The sequence below is a fragment of the Tupaia chinensis genome, unplaced genomic scaffold (genome assembly GCF_000334495.1).
Source record: "Tupaia chinensis unplaced genomic scaffold, TupChi_1.0 Scaffold149178_1, whole genome shotgun sequence".
Classification (NCBI taxonomy): Eukaryota; Metazoa; Chordata; class Mammalia; order Scandentia; family Tupaiidae; genus Tupaia; species Tupaia belangeri.
The window spans coordinates 1082471-1104674 of record NW_006209026.1 but is presented as its reverse complement, the minus strand read 5'-3'; the positions used below and the strand labels follow the sequence as shown (position 1 = coordinate 1104674).

The 22204-nt window shown below is 40.5% G+C and overlaps 1 protein-coding gene and 1 long non-coding RNA gene across 2 annotated transcripts in view; both read right to left on the bottom strand.

Annotated features, from left to right (window-relative positions):
- The window catches only part of LOC102474987 (microtubule-associated serine/threonine-protein kinase 4-like), a gene marked incomplete at its 5' end in the record, with an annotated part of 327526 nt that overhangs the window by 182480 nt on the left and 122842 nt on the right, over positions 1 to 22204 (bottom strand). The gene's annotated exons all lie outside the window — the stretch shown is intronic.
- LOC102472880 (uncharacterized) overlaps positions 256 to 22204 on the bottom strand; it is a 23932-nt gene continuing 1983 nt past the window's right edge. Inside the window, exons 2-4 of the long non-coding RNA XR_001369890.1 lie at positions 20465 to 20468; positions 6849 to 6852; positions 256 to 266 (exon numbers count right to left, since the gene is read on the bottom strand). This is a non-coding gene — a long non-coding RNA (uncharacterized LOC102472880). The remainder of the gene's footprint in view (positions 267 to 6848; positions 6853 to 20464; positions 20469 to 22204) is intronic.

The following is a 22204-nucleotide window of genomic DNA, read 5'->3' as shown; positions in this document are numbered from 1 at the left end:
AATATTAAGTTATTCCACTCAACAAGCTAAGAAAACAACTGCCATCAAATAAACCTAAGGGAAGTAAAAGAAAGAATCATTTAAAAGATAAAAGCAGAAATTAAAGGATTAGAATATAAACAGTAGAACAGCTGGCTCTTTGAAAAGATCAATAAAATATACAAACCTCTTGCAAAGCTCATCAAGAAGGAGAAAAATACAATTACACAACATCAAAAATAAGAAAATGGGGAACCAGCAGTTAGCGTAATGGCTATGTCACTGGACTCCCACGTAGTCGACCGCGGTTCGTGTCCCGGACCCGGTGGCTTAAAACTCACGCCGGGCGCGTGTGCGTGCGTGCCCAAGATCCCGAGAGGAGAATGGAGGAGAAGGGATTGCGGCGTGACCATCCCCCCTGGGGGGTGATTTCTCACTTTCTGTCTCTATGTCTCTGTCTGTCTGGCGAGCGCACGCGCCCTACAGTGAAAATCTCTCAAAAAAAAAAAGAGAAAAAAAAAATAAGAAAATGGATATAGCCAAAGAAACAAAGGAGATTTAATACTAGTGTAAGGAAATGTATACAATTTTATGCTGAAAATTATGAAACACTGGATGAGAGTGAAGATTCCTGGGACCAGGAGATTGCGTAATGGCTATGTCGCTGGACTCCCATGTAGTCAACCACGGTTCAAGTCCTGGACCCAGTGGCTTAAACTCATGCCGTGCACATGTGCATATGTATTCAAGATCCCAAGAGGAGAATGGAGGGGAAGGAAGGAATCGTGGCGTGGCCATCCCCCAAAGAGGTGATTTCTCGCTTTCTATCTCTCTGTCTCTCTGGAGAGGACACGCAAACTATAGCAAAAACTTCTCCAAAAAAAAAAAAAAAAAAGAGAGAATTAAGACTCACAAGAAAATATAAATTATTAAAATTGACTCAAGACATAGAGTTTGAACAATTCAATAACTATACAGAAATAGACAATATTGATAATGATTTTACAGGGGAGCATAAGCAAATCTTTAAGAAACACAGAATCTCTATGCTATTGGGGGGCCAGCAGGTGACGTGGTGGTTAAGGGCACTGGACTCTCACATACCTGACTGTGGTTCGAGTCTCAAACCTGGTGGCTTGCTTTCTCACCCCCCCCCCCACCTTTCTTATTCTTGCTGTGCTCCTCTCTGGTCAAATTAAGAAAGGAAGGACGGAAGTCAAATGGAATAATTCTTCAAAGAAAAAAAAGAGAAAGAAAGAAAAAGAAAATGTTACATGATATAGAAAAATCAAGGAAAGTTTCCCATGTCATGTTTTAAATGTCAGCATAGGAGCCAGCAGGTAGTACCAGGGTTAGGCTGCCCGCCCCCCCACATAGCCAACCGGTGTGGGAGTCCCAGACATGGCCTTTTCCTCTCTTTCTCTCTAGTCAAATCGAAGAATAAAAATAGATACAAATTAAGTGAAAAAAAATGACAAAACATCAGCATAACCTTGATATCAAAACTTCAAAAAATAGTACAAGACATAAAACTCCATCTTATTTATAAATATAGATCATGAATTCTAAATGACTATCAAATCACATATAGCTCTGTGATCATATTATTAGATGGTGAAATTGCATCTGAAAAAAATTTAAATCATTGCAAAAAAATAATTTTAGTAGGCTCACATTAAACAATATCCATCACTAATCAACATCTGAGATCATATTTCAATATGAATTTTTAAAGGCCTCCCCATTAACCGAAGAAACATGTAACAAGCATTCAACATTAGCCGCTCTATTAGTATGACTGCTGTTACACTTCAACAAGAATGTCTGTTTTTACCACTAATAGTAACTCTCTGTAAAGGCAACCCTTCTCTGTCCTCAGGGGAGTTAGTGCTCCAATTACTATAAACATTGCCTGAAAATTCTTAAACATAAATTCAGACAAGTTCATTACAAAACCTTTTCAAATACAACACAAAATACAAGTACTCTCAAGAAAAAGCCTGTTTTAATTGTATTTTGTTTTAACAATGTGGCAGACATTAGTGCTTGCCAAATTTCAATAAATAAGAAAAGCAAACTGTAAAATACTGAACAGTGAGAAAAGAATATTTTATTTCATCTCATTTGGTAGACAATTTAGGATATTGTATAACCCATTAAACATTTGGTCTTAATGTTTACTCAGCTGATAGTTTACAAATAGAAAATTCTTTAGCTTAAGGAATAAATGAAAACTTTTTAAAAAGCTCTTCCCAGCTTTATTTCACCGCGATTTCCCATTAGGAAGATGACTCATTAGGAATCAAATCAATTTATATTTCCTCCAAAAATAATTGGTTATATCCTTTCTTATAACTCTTCAGGTTTGAGAAGGCTTTTAATACTGCCAAGTGAGGGTCAGCTCGTGGTGTGGTGGGTAAGGTGGCTGGATCCCATATGGCCCGTTACATATTTCAAGTCCCAGAACCAGTAGCTTGAGAAACATGCCAGGCGTGTGTGTGTGTGTGTGTGTGTGTGTGCCTGAAATCCTGAAAGGAGAAATGAAGAAGGGATTGTGGTATGACTGATGACTGTACCTCATGGGGGAAGGGTGCTTTCTCACTTTCCCTGTCTCTTTCTCTCTCAAGTGAGCACACATAATCTCTGGCAGACAAACAAAAAACTGCCAAGCAGGCCAGCTAGCGGCCTAGTGGTTAAGGAAGCTGGATCCCACATGGCCAACCATTCAGTTTGAATCTCAGCCCTGATGGCTTGAAAAACATGGTTGCATGTATGCATACATCCTTAAATTCTGACAGGATAGAAAAATGAGGGAGAAGGGACTGTGGCGTGACCATGCCCCACCACGGGATGCTTTCTCTCCCTTATTTTCTGACTCTTTCTGGCAAGAACATATGGACTCCAGCAAAATTAAACAATAAAAATCTGCCAACCAAAAGTAAGTATCCAATATGGTGTCTTCTCAGTAGAGGTTAGCCTTACTGCAGGCTACCTCATGCCATCCACTGCAGTTAGATTCATAGCTTCCAAAAGGCAAATAATTCCCAAACACATGCAGTTCACTTCCATAATTCACCCCAACCATTCTGCGTTTGGAAGATCTAGGAAGTTCTAGATCTAGAACTAGAAAATTCCAGACACTGGGTATTTCTCAGTTGATGCTAATATTTAACTCTACAAGGGACTAAAAGAGGAGGGAGATTGGAACCCAGGCAGTTAAGCACATGAATTGATAAGGGTATGACTAAGAAAGAGTCCAGGTCCCTCCTTCAAAACATGAAGTGATACTGAAGAACTGGACTGGAAGTCAAACGTGGGCATAGAAGAGAAGCTGAACAGCATGGGGAGTAACCAAGAGGAAACAAGACCTGGTGTGCAGGACACAATGAGGAGGCAGGGTCAAGCAGGACAGCATAGCATTACAGAGGTGTGGCCCTGAGGTAGCCACACTTTGGGCCAGTTGGACTCTCTCTCTCATCAGCATTCCCCTCCCCACCCTTACCCCAGGGCACTTGAACTGATCCCAGACCCTCATACTCTTCAGGTTCTTTAGATACAGAAGAGCTTTCACTTAAGAGGCCTGTACTGAACTCAGGAAGTGCCAGCAAGTAGAAGAGGCCATGTGTCTGATGAAATGAGAAGATATTATAACTTAAAAACCTGTACTTCAAGGCAAGGATTAAAGGGTGCTTTCAAAAAGTGGTTCTTTCAAATATGGCCCCTTTCATTTGCTCATGCTCTCTTCCCTTCGCAAAGCTACCACCACACTGGTTTGAAATGTGTATAGAGCCTGTCTCCGTGTGCCTCTCACACCACATAAACTCTGCAGACACTGAAAAGAGTCTTTGAAAGAAGGACTTTTTTTTTTAAGCACACAGGATGTGAACCACTGTGCAATGGCCAAGAGCAACAAAACATTGTCACAGCTGAAATGCAGTCCCTCATGTCCCAGTGAGAGCCTGGGGATGAAGGCAGGCTACCAGCTGTGTGGAGGTGGTGGGAACCAGCCTGGGCCCAGCAGTCCCATGGCCTCCTTCCTTCCCTCGGGCACCTAGCAGGGCTATGTCTAAGGGGAAAGAAAAGCAACACAGACCTGCAACTGTCCAAATGCTAATGGCAGGAACGATCATCTAGAAACCTTCTATAAATATGAACATAAAAGGGATTAGATGCAGCCTCCACCAAACAAAACTGAGGCCAAGGGAGGAAAAGCACCTCGGACTGAAACGCTAAGAATTTATTTTCCTAACATGGAGATCTATTAAATGCCTAGCAACCTCCCCGGGGAAATAGTAGCGAAGTCACTGAGAGCAGAGAGAGAAATTCATTTCTGAAAGCCTCTTTCCAACTTGGGAAATCTAACTCTATGCCTTTGTGATCCCTAGAGACCGCTTGGCTGAGTCTGCACTGGGTGTAACCGTATGTCAAAATTAATACATTGGATATGCTACTCACCTCCAGTTTGCTAGAAAACAGTCAAAACTACAAGTGCCAAAGAAGTCTTTTCTTGATGGATAGATGCAGAACTACAATTCTGGAATATTAAAAATACCCACTTTGGGGACCAACAGTTGGTGTAACGGTTATGTCGCTGGCTATGTAGCTGACCATGGTTCGAGTCCTAGACCTAGTGGCTTAAATTCATGCCAGGTGTGTGTGCGCATGCGTGCCTAAGATCCCGAGAGGAGAATGGAGGAGAAGGGATGCAATGTGACCATCTTCCCTGTGGGGTGATTTCTTGCTTTCTATCTCTCTGTCTCTGCCTTTCTGGCAAGCACACATGCCCTACAGCAAAAAAAAAAAAAAAAATTAATTAATTTTTAAAAATACCCACTTTGTCCTCTGCCCAGATAAGAAAATTATTCAAAGAAATGTTTTAAAGACCATAGAAATAGGCATCTTTTCCCATCCAGTCCTGCTCCACACCAGAAAGAGTAATGTTGGCTATCTTTCCATCTTAATAGGAGCTTTTTACCAGAAGTGAATTCTTCTTTCCCCACAGCACAAAGTACCCCCCTCCCTCACCTGGCTAAATAGTCCTGGCCTACTCTGGGACCCCATTTTTCAGGGTTCAACTTAGATCTAAGTTCAGGCCTCAAGAAAATTCTCCTCTTCAGGGCCTGATGTACCATGGAAACCTTTGCTTCCTTCCAGCTGAGTGCTCATTACCTGGAATGAGAATGGCCAACTTCCATAGACCAAGTTTCTTGAGGGAAAATTCTGTCCTCTTCATCTATGAGTCCTATGCTTAGCATACTAAGAACCATGTATTTGTTGAATGAATGCTGGCTTACTGGAAACTGAGTCAAGACAGAAGGAAAGGACCAGAAGATGGCATAGTAGTTAAGTGCTAGACTCATACATGGCCAATCATGGTTCAAATCCCAGACCATGAGGCTTGAAAATCATACTGGGCGCATGTGCATGCGTGCCCCAAATCCTAAGAGAATGGAGGAAAAGGGACTGTGTCAGGCCCATCCACCAAGGTAGTGATTTCTTACTTTCTGTCTCTGACAAGCACATGCATCCTCTAGCAACCCCCCAAAACACACACACACACACACACACAGAAGAGAAAAATATAGCTGAAAATGGTGACATCATTTCTACTCATGGGACTCCACTAGACTGGTTACCATTGTCAAGGTGATGAACAGGAAAACAGAATAAGGGATATCTTGAGCCCTGCAGGTCAGGTACTCCACAGAAGTCGTCTACAGATATTTTTGCTTCCATGCTCATCCAAAGAATTTCCAGGTACTATGTATGCCCTAACACAATGTGAAATTAACATCTAAAATCATTTGTCATAGGTTCAAATAATGTCATTGAATCTAATTCTAGAATTTTATAAATATTGACATTTCAAACTAAAACAGCTTTTAATCAGTTTTAAAATATATCCAATGTTATTTAAATATCATAGTGATGTGATAGCCATAATCTATATAAAAGAAATACATGACAACCTTTTCTTCTGTGCTCACATTTTTATACTTCCTTTTTTCCTCAAGCTTATATTTACATTCCATTTCTTCCATATAATTTTATTTTAGTATAATAGTTTTAGGCTAATAGTTTTAGGCTCATTGATCACATTATCATACTTCTTCGGCAAAATAATTATAAATATTAAAAGTTACTTTTCATTTCCTGCGACTAAATGGGTCCAACTGTTAAAAATGTCATCTGGATTATTATTACAATTATTAATATAATGCAATTTAACAGAACTAGATAATCTTATAATAACTAAAAATGAAAGTAAGCATAAAAGTATATTTTTATTGGAAATGCATTTTTCATTAAGATCAATAGAGATAGCTTATTTTTACCAGTTGGTTCAAGCGTCCCTGAATTTTTTTTTTTTTCCAGAGAGATTTTTGTTATAGGATGCATACACTCGACAGAGAGACAGAAAGTGAGAAATCGCCCCCTAGGGGTGATGGCCACATTGTAATCCCTTCTCCTCCACTCTCCTCTCAGGATCTTGGGTATGCGTGCCCACCTTCTGGCATGAGTTTTAAGTTGCCAGGTCCAGGACTCAAACCACAGTCGACTACATTAGAGTCCGGTGACATAAGCATTACACCATCTCCAGGTCTCCCTGAATGTTTTTTTAATGCTAGAATAGTAAAGTTTCAACAGCAATTCTATTCCATTTATGATATTAGAAACATAGAAAAAACTTGTTCATGTAAATAAGTTGATGAGATTGGAAGAAGTGTTATACCAGTGGCACTTAATTTTTTGAACTTCTAAAATTTATGCCCTTCCAAAATGATAGGTCATTAAATATGATCTTATATTATCACCTTTCCTTGACAAACTGTTTAAAGGTCACCTTTAATTTTGTTTTTAAAAGTCACTTGGCTTGCCAAAGGATCATTCCCAAATTCCCTATGTCAACACTACACTGCTACTCTCCTTTGTCTGGCACCCTGGGGAGTTGGAGGAGGAGTTATGGGCTAAGACTACATGCCAGGATAAGGTTTGGGAGAGGGAAAGCCAGGCAACACATTAGTGTTCCTGGGCAAATCCAGAATTTACAGGGAAATTGAAGATCTGATACAGTTTCTGTAAAGCTGTCCATCGACCCAATACCTCTTGGAAAGTCAGCATATGCCCCAGGGTAACACACACGCTACATTTACTGACTTCAAGGATCAGTATGTCAGAGGTCTGTCCTTAGGTGAAGGAAACAGATTCAAATACCAACCAAAGAATGTAGACTAGAGAAGCCAGCAGTGGGTGGAACAGAAGATAAAACAAGCCCAGCAGAGACATAGATAGCACACTCACCACAAAGGACAGCCACGGGCCCAGAGTGCTTCTCCAATGGCCACACAGGAGCAGCAGCTCCCACACAGTGTGTTAAAGCAAGAGTGCACCAACAGAGAAGTGATTAAAAAGAAAAGACAAGAGCAACAAGAATAGGAGTGCTGGGTAATGGCAGAAAGTTTAGGGCATTATATGTAGGTATTAGATTTAAGGAAGTGCAGAACATTCACAAATTCACTTTCAGTAAATACGATTTGCCTGCTGAATGAAGGCAGACTAGCCTGACTATAAACCCTGGCTCCACCACTTTCCAGATGGCTGATTTTTTTTTTTTTTTTTTTTTTTTGGAGAGGTTTTCGCTATAGGGCGCGTGCGCTCGCCAGACAGACAGAGACATAGAGACAGAAAGCGAGAAATCACCCCCCAGGGGGGATGGTCATGCCGCAATCCCTTCTCCATTCTCCTCTCGGGATCTTGGGCATGCACACACACGCGCCCGGCGTGAGATTTAAGCCACCGGGTCCGAGACGCGAACCGCAGTCGACTACGTGGGAGTCCAGCGACATAGCCATTACGCTAACTGCTGGTTCCCCAGATGGCTGATTTTAAACATAGCTCTGTGCATCCATTTTTCTATCTGTAAAACAGGGATAACAACTGTACCTTTCTCATCAGATTACTTTGTATAGCTATAGATACAGATATAGAGAGAGCACACACATTTATTTATAAGAATATCAGGGGCCAGCCAGTGGTATGGTGGTTAAGGCAGCTGGTCCCACATGGCCAACTGCATGGTTCAAGTCCCAGACCTACAGACCTGAAAATCACACCAGGGAGCGTGGTGGCACCCGCCCTATGGCAAAAACCTATGGAGGCTGGAGGATTGTGGCAGAGTCCATCTCTCTCTCTGTCTCTCTCAACACGCATGATTTTTGGGACCAGCAGTTAGCATAATGGCTACATCGCTGGACTCCCATGTAGTCGACCGTGGTTCAAGTCCCAGACCTGGTGGCTTAAACTCACACCGGGTGCATGTACGTGCACACCCAAGATCCCAAGAGGAGAAAGGAGAAGGGATTATGGCATGGCCATCCCCCACAGGGGGGGTGATTTCTCACTTTTTGTCTCTCTGTCTCTGTCTGGCATGTGCCCTATAGCAAAAAAAACCTCTAAAAGAAAAAAAAAGAAAAGAAAATCACACCAGGTACATGAGTGTGCATACCCAACATCCCAAAATGAGAATAGAGGAGAAAGAATGGCCATCCCCCTCTCCCCTTTTTTTTTCATTTTCTCTCTTTCACATGCATACTCATGTGAGTACACATACCCTATAGCAAAATATTTTTTAAAAAGTATTAGGCACATAGAAATTAGTTTCATCTATCATGACAACCGTCATCAATGAGAGCACTAGACCATCAAGAAACAAGTGACACCAGCAGATTGGCATAGTGGCTAACATACTGGACTCCCACATGGAGTATGAGTTCCAGTTCTGGTGGCTTGAAAATCATGCTGGGTGCACATGTGTGTATGCCCAAAATCCCAGGAAAAGAATGGAGGAGAAGGGATTATGGCATGGCCATCTCCCCCACCCCCCAATCCCGAGGGTGATTTCTCACTGTCCTTCTCACTGTCTCTTTCTCTCTAATGAATGTATAAACCCTATGGCAAAAAATAAAAAAAATAAAAAATAAAGGAGTGACTTATGAGGCCATCTAGTCTAGACCCCATTTCTAAGTCTTCGAATAGAAAACTAAGACCAACAAATTTAGATTAGATCCTCAAATTCAGATTAGGTCTCATTTTTCACTGACTTCTACAGCCACTATGAGAAGAGACAAAAACTGACAATTAATCCACTAATAAAAGCATTATAACATACATGCAAGGGGCTACCTCTCCTATGATTGTAAATTAGCAATAAAAAGGTAAAAAGTTAAACTATTAGGAAAAAAAAAGTTCTAGTGAAAATCTTCATTCAACTGAGGAAGAACTGCACAGAAAATGGAAAATAGTAAGCACTTAATCCCTTATATCATTGTGTGGAACACTACTGAATACTCTATTCCATATCCTGTCTAGCTTGACAACACTGTCCCAAGGCAAGAGGATGAAATAATTATGAGAGAATGCTCAGGGGTATAATATATGGATTATTTTAACTTCCAAGCTAAATTTTAGCCACTATCAGTGCTTCTTTCACTCATATTCCATGGTCCCATCTGTCCCAGCCTCTGCTCCCCAAACCAACAAAGCAACGCATAGTCCTGGAAAGGCACAGAGCTGAGTCAGGAGAGCTGGGTAGCTTCTGGGTGGGTGGATGATGTGCCTCAGAGCAGAGATCCTGGTACAAAGAGGACCATCCAGTGACACAAAAAAGACAATACTTAAATAGAAATAAATAAACAAACAAACCACAGACCAAGAAAAAGAAGTAATAAGCAGAATACCCTTTTGTTACATATTGGTTTAGAGAAGTAAAAAAGGCAAAGGTGTGGAAGTGCATGGTGAGACCTCACTAGAGAAGAACTACATAAGGGGCAAATATTTCTGGATGAATCTCACCAACACTATTTCTAGTTAGTAGAAATTATATTTGACACCAGGCTCCTAGGTAGAAAATTTAAAACCACAGCAGTGCAAATCAATTCTCCCAAAAATACAGGCCTCTCCAAAGAGAAACTAAATAGAAGCAAATTCAATCCATTTTCTGATAGTTTTTTTACTTCTCCATAGAGATAGGTCTTTACATTATGGAGAGAACACTCAAAGGCAGACTGTGTTTTTCCCTTCTAAGAGAAAACTGTAAGAACTTCTCATTACTTTTTTTTTTTTTTAATAGCAAAGATCCTCCTCAGTTATGGTTTACTTCGGAATTCTCAAAGGATATTCCTTAGAACTCCGTATTGAGACCTCCAAAAAGAGAAACCGAGTGAGAGTTAGATTCACTTGGGAGACTTAAGGCAAAAAAAAAGGATCAAGCTAAACACGCTTAATACTTGTGCTGTGTCAACTGCAGTGTGGGTCTCCCACCCAGATCCAGTATTTCCCAGATTCATTTGGTAAAAGCTTCCTTGTCTCCTACAGTCTCTCAGGACTTCTGTTCATATAAACACACCCTGGAAAAACTCTAGATTATATACAAAGGCTCTAAAATGGGGAGTACTAGGGCCAGCAGGTGGTGTGGTATTTAGGTCACTGGACTCCCACATGGCCCACAACAGTTCAGACTTGGCAGATTGCTTTCTAAATTTCTTTCTCTCTCTCACTCACTTTGTCAAAAGGAAGGAAGGAAGAAACAAAGAATTCTTAAAAAAAAAAAAAAGAAAGAAAGAAAAAGAAAAAAAGAAAATGGGGAGTATTAATGGCTTTAATTTTAGAATGAAATTGTCAGGTACAAATTACACTCTGTTCTTCGTAAGAGACCTCTGACACCCTCACATACTGCTAGGATGGGCATAAATTGGTACAACCACTTTGGAAAACTGGCACTATCTTCTAAAGTAGAACTTACACTTTCCATGTAATCGAGTCCTATATCTGCATCCACAATAGGTGTGTGTGTATGTGTACATGTACTCATAAGAATGTATGTGTAACAAGGGCCAAAAAGAAAAAATATATATATTAATTATAAGAAGGAGACCAGGGACCGGCAGATGGCATAATGGTTATGTCACTGGACTCACACATAGTCAACATAGTGGTTCAAGTTCTGGACTTGGTGGCTTAAAACTCACACTGGGCATGTGTGCCCAAAATCCCAAAAGGAGAATGGAGGAAAAGGGATTACAGCATGGTCACCCCGTAGGGGAGTGATTTCTTGCTTTCTCTCTCTCTCTCCAGCAAACACATGTGCCTTATAGCAAAAATCTAAAACAAAACAAAAACAAAAACAAAAAACAAAAGGAGGAGACTGACTGAATTGATGACAAGGGGGAAGTGATATGAAAAGGAAGCAGATAATGGAGTGATGTGTTCCGGGGACAAAGTAAGGGACCACAAGCCAAGGACTACTGGCAGCCACTGGAAGCTGGAAAAGAAAAGGAAATAAATTCTACCTCCAGAGTCTAAAAAGTAATGAGCCATGCTCACACCTTGATTTCAGTTCTGCAAAGTTGATTTTGGACTTTTGATCCCCAGTACTAAAAAACAAATGTGTGTTGTTTTATACCGTGAAATGCGTGATCATTTTCTAGAACCATGACAGGAAACTAATAATACAATGGGGTAACTAAAAGAAATGAGAGACTGTAGCTACACACAACAACATTTCTCACAGATGCAGTGTTTGGTAAATGAAGCAAGACACAACAGAACGTAGTGTATGATAACATTCAGACAAGGGCCAGAGACAGGCTCAACCAGCCCGGTGCATTAGCAGTCAGGACGAAGGTTATTCCTGGAGGAGGCACTGAATTGAAGATGAGTGGGCTTCTGCAATAGCTTCTTTCTTGGTATGAATGCTAGCTTCACAGTTATATTTACTTCAAGGAAATTCATCAAATCATATATTGCTACTTTTCTCTCCATATATTATATATCAGTAAGAGGGTTTTGTTTTGTTTTGTTTTGCTTTAACTGCATGTTGTTATTTTTCTTCTTAATCCTTAGATCCAAATGACTCATAAAATAAATCCCTCTTGAGGAAGCAATGTCTGGGAGCAATCCCAAGGCTCGGCAGTTCCCACAGAATGGGGGTAAAAAAACAAAGATAAGAAGACCACTGGCTACCCAAACAGTCAGCCCATTAAGAAAGAGCAGGAATTTGGTCTATGACAAATGAAAATAAACCGATGCTTCCAACAGAAGGAAGATGATAAATAACAAGATTCTATAATCTAGAATTCTTTTTTCCAAAAATTGAACCTAGTATTTTATAATAATAAAAGCAGGATAAGAATGTAATAGCAAAGTATCCATGAACCCTCTGGGCTAAGCAAGATGGATGGTATACATTTAGACCCACCTCTAAGGAAGAAAGATGAAAGGAAAGGAACACAACCAGTGAGAAAAACCCTTCCCAACAAGGTCAAGATGCCACTTCAGTGTCCTGTTTTTTCCTCGTATCAAATAAAGAAGAATGGAAGTCTTAAAACTGTGACCTTGACATGGAAAATATCATTCATTATACACCACTGTCGATAGAGTTTAAAACAAGCACACATCTCTCCATCGAAGAAAATCAACTTCCTCTGGCAAATCAGACCAGAATGAATCTGCATGCAGTCACAATGTTTCTATAATTAAAAATGACTAAATTCAGGGGAGAGATAGAAGTTGAACTTCAAGCACTATCAGCAGGATCAAAGCCAAGATGGCTCACACCAGCTTCACAGAGAGCAAGCCCTGGCTTCAGAACGGTAAAGAGAGGCAGCAGAGGCAAGTCCATTTCTTCCTCTGCTTTGTTAGAACCAAGGGCTACACGGTGGTCAACTAGGAAACACTGGTTTGGAAAAGAGTCAGTCCGAAAGCTTACATAGCTACAGCCCACCTGCCTGGATGGCACCAAAATGGGGTAGAATACTCCGTTTTCTAAAGTTGAAAATCTACGTACTACGAAAACCACTCAGAAAGATTAGAAATCACAAAGCTAGTAAGTCATAAAGTGGGGGTTCAGTTTGGTCATTCTTCTAGGGTTTTCATTTATTTATTTATTTTTAAACATTCACCTTCTGGTGAAACAGCACCAGCATAAGCATATTTAGGATTGGTTTAATACTGTAGTCAACCATGGGATTCAAAGGTAAATGAATATTATACATAACTAAATGTAATTGAAGTCATATAATTAAATGCAAATAAGTTTATAATAATTACACAGAGCAACGAATGGCCAGAATGTAAATTTGTCTATAAAAATTCATTTTGAATCTTCAATGTCCCAGAATATAACATAGCATGCCCAAAACACACATCTCTGATACCTACAAAGTAGGATCAGTGAAGGATTATAACTTCAGAAAATTAAGAATTTTCTTATTAAACCTGAAACAAAGCAAAATATCTACAATAGCCAAATCTGGGTGGTGTCTGTGATACTGCTAGTGTTTTTCCAGAAAGTTGCAATATTTCATCATTATAACCAAAAAAATTCAGTCACTTGCAAAGAAAGTCTGGGGTATTTTTGGCACAAGAAAGTAACAGACATGAAAGAAAATTCCAAAGCTGAAAGCCAGGCCTAGTAAAGGAAATTACATGCTTTCTGCTCATATAGTCCATTATCTCTCAGTGCAAATTCTCATTATTAAAAATATTCCATTTTCTTATTAGTTTGGGATTCAGGCATTTTAAAAAGTTTGTTTACTTACGTTTTCTGAGAGAGAGCAGGGGACGACCCAAAAGGGTCCTTAGCTGCATTCTACCCTGAGTCTTGCCAGCCTGGCTCACGGGCGTCTGTGCATACCTAGCACGTACAGTGAGCCTTTCAAACATCAACCCCAACCTCCCATGTGGGTTCAGCATCACAGCGCATTGTGCCACCACACCACCGCTGCTAATCTCAACATTTTGAGCATTTTTTCAATGCTATGTTTTTCCCTTGGTCATTTATATTTTTTGAAATGCTGCCACCAACCCAGAAAATAAATTCACTTACGGTCAAAGGTAATGCATGGGAAACTGAAATGCAACTTTTTGGGTATTACTGTTGTTGTAAATGATTAATGGCTACTAAACAGGTTTGCAACAGCCTGCCCGTTAAAAGTGTAACAACAGCCAAATGTGTTCATGATCACCAGGGAAAAAAAGAATGTTGACCTTCCTAATAACAGAAAAAGGAAAACCAAGTTTAGACAAAGCAGAAAGCCAATAGCAAATGATCCTGATAAGGAGGTCAGAACAGTCTACACTGGCTAATTCACATCAGATACTGCATTCCTCTTCACACAAAAGGCAATCACAGCTGAGAGTCTAAGTGATAGATCCAGGGTGTTAGACAGGATGGGCTCCACCATTAGATTTGTGTAATCATGGGGTGTTCCCTTTAACAACAAAACTTATCCCAACTGAGAGCTGGCTGAGATTTTTAGAAACCCACTGACACTCTCATTTAATTATTAAATTATCATTTAATTAGTAACACCAACTCCACCTGACCAATCAAGAAGCTGAAGTTCAAACAGAGTTAAAATTGTCCTAGGGTAGTCAGACTTTGGTGGTTAAGCCAAGGCACTAAACTCCACCTGACCAATCAAGAAGCTGAAGTTCAAACAGAGTTAAAATTGTCCTAGGGTAGTCAGACTTTGTCCTAGGGTAGTCAGGCACTAACCACAGCTCCCAACTTGAAGTCCCATGCTCTTTCCATAAATAATAAAAGTAAATTTGCTGGGCTAGCTCTATGACCTAGTGATTAAGGCAGCCAGATTCCACATGGCTGAACATACAGTTCAAGTCCTGGAACCTGCAGCTTGAGAAATATAGCGGGCATGTGTGTGTGTGTGTGCCCCAAAGGAGGGGGAAATGGAGGAGAGGGATTGTAGTATGACCATTCCCTAGGGGAGAGGTACTTTCTCTCTCTCTCTCCCTCCCTCCCTCCCTCCCTCTCTGTCTTTCTGTCTTTCTCTCTCTCTCTGGTGAACACATGCACCCTGTTCCCTCCCTCTCTGTCTTTCTGTCTTTCTCTCTCTCTCTGGTAAACACATGCACCCTGTAGAAAAAAAAAAAAAAGTCAGCACATTGTAGAGACTGTATAGCATAATAAAACCAGGACAAGCTTTGCAGAGCTGGATTTGAATTTTACTTATAGCTGTGTGAATCAAGAAAAGTCACTTAGAATACTTTCTTTGAATTTCAGTCTTCTCTTCTGTAAAATGGATCTATCAGTACCATCTTCCTTGTGAGGACCAGAGCTGATGAGTACAGTCTGGTATACAGGACAATTGAATGGCAGCTGTTGCTCTTATCAGTTCTAACAGAGGCTCTGTCCTCATCACTACTGAGCATACACGACCAAAGGAAACCAGCCTTATAAAGTTAGCACAGCAGGGTTCCAAAACTGGAAAGCCACTGTTCTTTACCAAGCACATGTTCCTGCCCTTAATTTCCACCCTAATACTTTTTCACTATTATGGGATGAACTGTGTTCCCCCAGCCCCCAAATGTGTATGTTGCAATTCTAACCTCCAGGACCTCAGAATGGACTGTATTTGGAGAAAAGCCCTTTGGAGGTAATTAAGGTTAAATGAAGTCACTGAAGTAGGTCCTAATCTACCATGACTAGTAGTATCCTTACAAAAAGAGATCAGCAACCTAAGTGTCTATCAATAGATGATGGATAAAGATGTGTCTGTCTGTCTGTCTCTCTCTTACACAAACACACAAACACACACACACACACACACACACACACAGAAATATGATGCACCTATTAAAAAGGACAAATCCTGTCCTTTGGAGTTAAATGGGCAAGCTTGCAGGACATTAGATTAAGTGAAATAATTCAAGCACAGAAAGAGAAATACTACATGCTCTCCTTCATATACAGAAACTGAAAAATGTGACCTCATAGAAGTAGAGAGATGAAGATGATTGCTAAAGCCTCAGAAAGATGGGGGTGTCAATAGAGGGCTGTTAATTAATGGAAACAAAATTACAGATAGCTAGTAAGAACATCTAGTGTTATAAAACACGGTGGGATGAATAGTTAACAATCTGCTGTACAGTGCAGAGGACCTAAAAAAGGATTTTCAATGTTCCCAACACAAAGTAAAAACAAATGGTTGTGATGACTTGTGTACTAATTACCCTGATTTAATTCTCACACATTGTTTTCATGCACTGAGAAGTCATTATATTCCTATGAAAATGCATTATTTATCATTTTTTTTTAAATGGAAAAAAATGGGGGCTGGCAGATGACATAGGGGTTATATCGCTGGACTTCCTCATGACTGATCACAGTTGGAGTCCCAGACCAGGTGGCTTGAAACTTATGCTGGGTGCATGTACGTGCATGCCCAAGACCTCAGGAGGAAAATGGAGGAGAAGAGATAGTAGCATTGCCATTCTCCCTGAGGGGTGATTTCTCACTTTCCTTCTGTCTGTCTTTCTCTCTCTCCCCCCAGCAAGTGCACATGTTCTAAAGCAAAAAAAAATCTCTCAAAAGAAAAAAAAATGGAAAAAAGGAGAGGAGATTAGGACATAGACAGGCACAGAAGAAATTCTATGTGAAGACAAAGGGCGTTGACAGCTGACTGGAAGGTGAAGAGAGAGGTCTCAGAATGAAGCCAACCCTGCTGGTACCTTGACCTTGGACTTCCAGCCTCCTGAACTATGAGCAAAATAACTTTGGTGGTTAAAGTCCTCCAGTCTGTGGTACTGTGTTACTGAGACTTCTCAAAAAAAAAAAAAAAAAAAAAAAAACAAAAAAAAAAAAAAAAAACCCAAAAACAAAAAACAAAAAAAACCACCAGTGACATAGAAAAAAAACAAAAAACCAAAAACAAAAAAAAACACCAGTGACATGTTCTCCCCACTTGCAGTCCAACTCAGGTACGAGGAACACAAGGTGTGGCTCCACTGTCACTGCATGTGGTACCAGAAAACTGGCTAGCTGAGAGCCGGGAACATGCTCATGGCAGGTGGAGACTGCTGTATACTGAACAACTCACATTTTTTAGTCCATAAAAGGACTAACATTTCCAAGCATTTGTCTTATTTTTTTTAACTGTTTTCTCATTATTCATGATAGAGTACATGCATACACATACACTTGGGGAGGAGAGCACCCTACAGCCTGGTTATGCCACAATTCCCTTCCTCTAGTCCTCCAGCCTGTTGTATTCTGGGTACTTACTCTTGTGCCCAGCATGCTGCAGAGGGACCAGGTCGGGGATTCAAACTGCAGCTGCTGTGTGGAACCCGGCTTCTCTTGAGCAGTACGTTACTGCTGTACTACAAGAGCAGGCTCTTCGCTGCTCTTTCAACATCAGTAGCTAGCCCAGAGGCCTCCATCAGGACAGAAGAGTGAGGGCCTCTTATTGGTATCCTCTGAGGATAGGCTGGGCTCTGTCCACGTAGAGGGCTTCCCTGCAGGGCAGTAAGGTAAGGCACAGAGAGGGCGAGCCCTAATCCTTGGATGTCCAAGAACACCACAAAGTCTTCAAAGTTACTGTGGGAATGATGAGGAGTAAAAATGACAGTAACTTTGAAAGCCTAGCACTGTATTTGCAGTTTCTTAACTTACAACAGAGTATGAAGGAAATTTTATCATTGCTACTGTAATTATTCAACATTCAAATGAGGCCTAAGAACAAAGTTTCTTACAATCAAAGCATTGAATAAACATTGAGTAATTCTGCTATGGCTAATTAAAAATAAAAGTCAGATCCTTCTGGATCATCACCAGTGAGCTAAATCTCTTTTTTATACAATGGCAATTATTCAAAACTGCCAAGTCTAAAGAATAAACTGGACTAATTGAAGATAAAGAATGCTTATGAATCATTAGTTTAAAGGTTTTATCAGATCATGTTAAAGAACAAAAGAAGTTTACTATTTCTTTTGTCATCATTACTCAGAGCACACATTTTTTCCTAAAAAATTCTGTATTTTTGTGGAATTTTATTCAGTCAAATGAAGTTATAGCAAACATCCATTTTAAAAAGTAATAAATTTTCCTTAAAAGAACATATAGGGTTGGGGCAGGCAGGTGGCATGGTGGTTAAGGGTGCTGGACTCCCACATGGTAGACTGCAGTTTGAGTCCTGGACCTGGTGGCTTGCTTTCTCTCTTTCTTTCTCTCTTTCTCTCTCTTTTACTCTGTCCCTCTCTGGTCAAATTACAATAAATAAGTAGAGTTAAATAAAATACACTAATTAAAAAACAAAAAAGAGCATATAGGTGGACTAGCATGTGGAGTAGTAGTTAAGGCACGAGTCTCCCACAGGACAGACTGTGGTTCAAGTTCAGACCCGGTGGCACAAAGGTCATGCCAGGCATGTGTGTGTGCATGTTCAAAATCCTATGAGGAGAATGGAGGAGAAGGAACTGTGGAATGACCATTCCCTCCAGGTGTGTGTGTTAGGAGTGATTTCTTACCTGCTCCCTCTCTGTCTCTCTGGCAAGCAAAAAAGTCCTATGGCAAAAATGTCTCTTAAAAAAGAAAGAAAGAAAGAATATATAGGATAATGTATGTTATTAAACTCAAATGCTCCTTCATTTCCCTATACATTTCTAATTATAAGCTGCCCTCCCATTTCACATGGCATAATGAACAAAGGGTGGGCAGGCTTTGGCTCTGTGCTCTAATTGCCCCTTGTGAGATTTACTACGCTCTCTCTGGCATGGGCTGTAGTCATCATCTAAGGTTACTGTGTTTCCCTAAAGTCCTTTGTTGTGTTGAGGTTGAAAAAGACTGCAACATTTCTCAAAGCTAAGTTCCTGGATCAACTTACCCAGGTGTATCTGTACAGCTTGTTAAAATGCACCTGGGCTATACCTACTGGGGAAAAGTCACGACACATTGTTGCATAGAAAAACAGAAAAAATATGTCATGATTTTTCTGATGACCCAACAGATTTACTAATTTACTATTAGGGTAGGGCTCAGAAAGTTGGCATAATAGCTATGTCGCTGGACTCCCATGTAGTCAAACACAGTTCAAGTCCCGGACTCGGTGGCTTAAACTCACACCAGGTACATGTGCGTGCATGCCCAAGATCCCGAGAGGAGAATGGAGAAGAAGGGATTGCAGCGTGGCTATCCCCCTTGGGGCGCAATTTCTCGCTTTCTGTCTCTCTGGCGAGCGCACGTGCCCTATACCAAAAATCTTCCCCCCCCAAAAAAAAATGTTCACCTTAACCAAGTTCTCCAATTGATTCTTATCCTGAGTACAATTAAAAACCCACAACAGGACAGAATATCTGCTAACACTACTGAACTTTGAGATCTACCACTATTTAGTGTATGAGACCATGGGAAAGTTACTTTGCTTCACTGATCCCTGATTGTCTACTGACACATTAGGGATAACAGAACCTACTCCCAAAGGTGTTGAAGGATGACCTGAAACAATCTACATAAAGCCCATGCTGCCCAACACAGCGAGGATCCAGAAATGTTAACTAATGCTGTAATGAACAAAAAGACTTTGAATTTATCGATTTGTTGAGTGACTAACCCTGTATTATAGCAAAGGAATACACTAAGGAAACCAGGGAAATATGTCTTCTGATTAAAAAATCATGAAGCTTTGAGCACTCTGTTTTTAAATAATATTTAATGGTAAATACCAGGCATATGGCTATAAGAACACATTTTGAAAATGCAGTTCGCCAGTCAACTAGGTTTTCATTTCACGGCATCTTAAATGGAGGTGTCAAACAGACTCAGGGGAGTCTGAGACTTCCTGTGAAACATGATTTGACTTTGCTGTCCAATATAACACCATGACGTTTGTCTGTATACTTGCGTATTTGATTTAGTGAGGTTTTTTTTTTTTAATCATTTATATCTTTTGTTTTTATCTCTAAAAAAATCCCTGTGTACTAGTAAAGCAGAGATTAGAAACACACCTGGGATTTTTGTCGACCGAAGCAGCACGTGTATTTAATTATGGTGTGGTTTCCAGTGTTATCATTCTGAACATGCTCATGCCATACCCATTAAAAACAGGAAAAAAAGGAAGCTATGGGGAAATGCAGGCTGCACACAGTAAGTTTAATCTTTAGATGATCTCAGATGAATTTGTGCAAGCAGAATTCCAAATTACTGCCTGTAAATAAAAAGCAGAAACCTGCTCCTCCAATCTCTTCTCTCTGGAGACAACTTCTGGAGCACTTCTAGAATGAATTCCCATCTATAAAGTAGGTCACCAGAGGACCAACAAATGACGTGGAACAGCGATCTCTGTGGCATGGTGGGCACACAAAATTCACAGCTGGGTCCTGACCCAGAAGCTCCAAAACACTCAGGTTGGATTGCCGGGCTTCTCCACTGGGGCACCCAGCACTGAAAACATATAACACTTGTCTGTTTCCTTAGAAGAGGGTGAGATCAAGAATATTACGGAGAAGATGACACAAAAGATAAGAAAGAAGGAGAAAGAACAGTATTGATCAGTAGCTGGCTTTTGAGAGTAGAGAGCAGAGTAACAATGGGTAGAATGTACAAGAGAGGAGTTTCCAACAGAGATCAGGGATGGAACTGAAGCTCTAGGGTCAACAAAGTCTAGGCTGTAGCTCAAAACTGGAGCACTGCCCTATAGACAGGAGGACCTGCTATTAATTATAATAATTGCCATCAATTACTGAACAGTAATTTCTTTACTCCCATAACTAAGTGCTTTGTATACAACCCATGAGGTAGGTAGGTAGGTAGTTCCCCATTTCACAGATGAAGAAACAGGTTGAACACTAGTCACTAAGGACTTAAGACACTATAGCTATTTTGCTGATGAACAAATGCTATTCAACTGAGTGTGTTTTTAGAAAGATGACTCTAGCACTCCAAACAGACATGACATAATAAACTGAAATATAAACAACGATGGAGCTGGGGGATCAGGTACATAAGTCTGTGTTTTAATCATACTAACCCAGGAACAAAATTATAATGTTGATGACAACTGTTGTATTTATCCCTCCTCCAGCCAGGCAGTCACTAAAAATACTGACCAACCTCAATGAAATATGGACAAATTTTTATATCTGCATAAATACAAAATGCATGTGCTGATGCTTTGGGTTCCTATAAGGTTGTGACTCAAGATATTATGATGGCTGTGTTTCCAAGACAGTTCACATTTTTTGATCGCCCAAAGAGTTCAAATTAGAGCATAAGTAAATACATCTTACCCCTGATTTCATCTTTTATATACTCACTTAATGACTATTTCTGAACCTTGGACAGTCCTAAGAATAACAAAATCACTCCACTGAATGGAACAAGGAGCCATCAATAAATGGAGATGAAGGCAACAATTCTTTTTTTTTTTTTTCTGTAAGAGAGATTTTTTCTATAGGGTGGGTGTACTTGCCAGACAGACAGAGACAGAGAGACAGAAAGCAAGAAATCACCCCCCCAGGGGAGATGACCAGATCATGATCCCTTTTCCTCCAATTTCCTCTCAGGATTTTGGGCAAGCATGCACATATGGCTCGTGTGAGTTTTAAGTCACCAGGTTCGGGACTCAAACCATTGTCGACTATATGGGAATCCAGTGATGCAACCATTACATCATCTGCTGGTCTCATGAGGGCAATGATTTTGCACATTTACTAAAAATCATTGAATTACACACTTAAGGTGAGTATATTTTATGACACATAAGTTATATGCCAGTAAGTTGTTTAAGAAAGAGCAATAACACTCCATTGCTGCATACCTGAAAAGTTTGTCCTCTGAAAATAGTGGGGCTGGCTAGAAAAAAATGTTGGTTGCACTTCTCCCATTCTGTACTCCCCTTGCCACTGATCCAACTAACTCAGATACTACTCAAAATGTAAAGTGAGTTTAGTGATTTCCTTGTGAGAATGAACATACTTCTCTTAGATCCCATTGTTACTGTCTTAGTTTTTTGTTTGTTTGTTTTTTGGTTTTTGTTTTTGTTTTTTGCTATAGGGCACGTGCACTTGCCAGAAAGAGAGAGACTGAGAGACAGAAAGTGAGAAATCACCCCCCCCCGAGGGGGGGTGTGGCCACGCCGCAATCACTTCTCCTCCATTCTACTCTCAGGATCTTGGGCACACACACACACACACACACGCCCGACGTGAGTTTAAGCCACCGGGTCCGGGACGTGAACCGTGGTTGACTACATGGGAGTCCAGTGACATAGCCATTATGCTAACCGCTGGTCCCGCTTTTTGCCATAGGGCGGGCGCCACCACGCCCTGGTCCCACATTTTTAGCCTTTTTTAATGGGATATTTTATTTTTAGAGAGTGTGTGTGCTCGGGGGAGAGGGAGAGGGAGAGAGAGGGAGGGGGAGAGGGAA